Genomic DNA, 821 nt, shown 5'->3' with positions numbered 1-821 from the left:
ACCTCTGGAGATCCTGTGGCCTCTCCCACGAAGTGCGCAGAGTATTGTAAAAGACGACCTGCTCCCACCCATGCCAAGACATTAAAACTGGTGTAGTTGGCAGGATTCGAACCTGCGCAGGGAAACCCCAATGGATTTCCAGTCCATCGCCTTCACCACTCGGCCACAACTACTTGTTTTTTGGGGTGTGGTGAAAGTTATGTTGAGATTTATCAGGGCTGTGTCCACTGAAGCCAACAGTAACCGCTTTAGTGTCTCAGGGTTGTTGATGAATGTGCAAAAGGTGAAGGAATACAATGGATATTCCAGACCCCCTACTACACTCAAGTGAATGGGACAATGGAAAGAACTACCAGATTGCTGACGCCTGCCCTGAGCCTCCACAATTCAGGAGCCAAGACATTAAAACTGGCGTAGTTGGCAGGATTCGAACCTGCGCGGGGAAACCCCAATGGATTTCTAGTCCATCGCCTTCACCACTCGGCCACAACTACCTGTTTTTTGGGGTGTGGTGAAAGTTATGTTGGGATTTACGGGCGGTGTCCACTGAAGCCAACAGTAGCTGCTTTATTGTCAGGGTGGTTGATGAATGTGCAAAAGGTGAAGGAATACAATGGATATTCCAGACCCCCTACTACACTCAAGTGAATGGGATAGTGGAAAGAACTACCAGATTGCTGACACCTGCCCTGAGCCTCCACAATTCAGGATGATCTGAATGACTCCAAGGGAAGAGGGAAACAAAGGACTCAGTAACACCACTCCACTACCCAGGACAACCAGTACTGATGGACATGCCAACAATCGGAGAAGTTCCCTTG

The 821-nt window shown here is 49.0% G+C and overlaps 2 non-coding genes across 2 annotated transcripts; both read right to left on the bottom strand.

Moving 5' to 3' along the window:
• Window positions 1-91: 91 nt before the first annotated feature.
• On the bottom strand, window positions 92-173 carry TRNAS-GGA. Its single transcript has one exon. It is a non-coding gene; the product is annotated as a tRNA-Ser (tRNA).
• A 239-nt stretch (window positions 174-412) lies between these two features.
• Window positions 413-494, bottom strand: TRNAS-AGA. The gene has a single exon. It is a non-coding gene; the product is annotated as a tRNA-Ser (tRNA).
• Window positions 495-821: the final 327 nt, after the last annotated feature.

Source organism: Cariama cristata, unplaced genomic scaffold, assembly GCF_000690535.1.
Source record: "Cariama cristata isolate BGI_N322 unplaced genomic scaffold, ASM69053v1 scaffold24540, whole genome shotgun sequence".
NCBI classification, from domain to species: Eukaryota; Metazoa; Chordata; class Aves; order Cariamiformes; family Cariamidae; genus Cariama; species Cariama cristata.
This window is presented reverse-complemented; position numbering and strand designations above follow the sequence as displayed.